Source organism: Octopus bimaculoides, chromosome 10, assembly GCF_001194135.2.
Source record: "Octopus bimaculoides isolate UCB-OBI-ISO-001 chromosome 10, ASM119413v2, whole genome shotgun sequence".
NCBI classification, from domain to species: Eukaryota; Metazoa; Mollusca; class Cephalopoda; order Octopoda; family Octopodidae; genus Octopus; species Octopus bimaculoides.
The window spans coordinates 65,287,796-65,288,745 of record NC_068990.1 but is presented as its reverse complement, the minus strand read 5'-3'; the positions used below and the strand labels follow the sequence as shown (position 1 = coordinate 65,288,745).

General features: G+C 36.6%; 1 protein-coding gene across 1 annotated transcript in view; it reads left to right on the top strand.

Annotated features, from left to right (window-relative positions):
- LOC106879769 (uncharacterized) overlaps positions 1 to 950 on the top strand; it is a 124,579-nt gene that overhangs the window by 103,822 nt on the left and 19,807 nt on the right. The gene's annotated exons all lie outside the window — the stretch shown is intronic.

Genomic DNA, 950 nt, shown 5'->3' with positions numbered 1-950 from the left:
AGATTAAGTCCTCGGGTCGATTTGCTTGACTAAAAGGCGGTGCTCCAGCATGGCCACAATCAAATGACTGAAACAAGTAAAAGAGTAAGAGTATGCATTTTTTTTTTCTTTTTACTTCCGGAGTCTGAGAAAGGGATGGCCCTCTGGAATTGGTGAGATTGATTCTTTTAATGCTCCATACCTGCAGAGAAGACATGAGTGGGAAGGAGATTCTAGAGGGCCAATGTTCTGGGATTGAAGGATTTGACATAGTTGTTAGTGGAAAAAGGGAGGATTGGACGAGGGATGAAGGTATGAGACCAGATAGCTCCAAAGAGTTGAGGTTATTTTAATGATGATGAAAAAAGGGTAGAGAGAGGTGAAAATATGTTTGTGGGTCAGAGATAAGGAGTTTTTCCATTAGCAATAGATCACCAGCTTACTGAGTGGACCTTTTCTGAATATGATTCAGTATGTCAGGAAGTATTATAAAAGCAGTATCCCAGATGTGGCCCCACTTCAGCCTTATTATGATCTAATAAGTACAAATCCTAAATAGGTTTATAAAGATTACCTCCCTACCCTTAAGCTGGTCAAATATAAGTGGAGGGATGAGCTGACTTAAATTTATTAATTATTCCCTTAAAAATGTTCAACAATATAAGCAGCGATATTATGACTTTGACAAGAATAGGATGCTGTTGAACCTCTCTCTCTCTTGCTCTCTCTTTCTCCCTCTCTCTTTCTCCTCCATCTCTCTCTCTGTTACTTTAATCACTCAAATACAGGATGCATCAATATGCATACTACACACTGTACAATGCAATTGTATATTTACAAATCAGTGCAGATAAAGAAGGCAAGCTCATCAGATCGCCGAAACATCATGGTTACACCAATATTTCAATTCTATTTATACATAAAAATTTTTCCTTTATATATATATATATATATATATATATATATATATC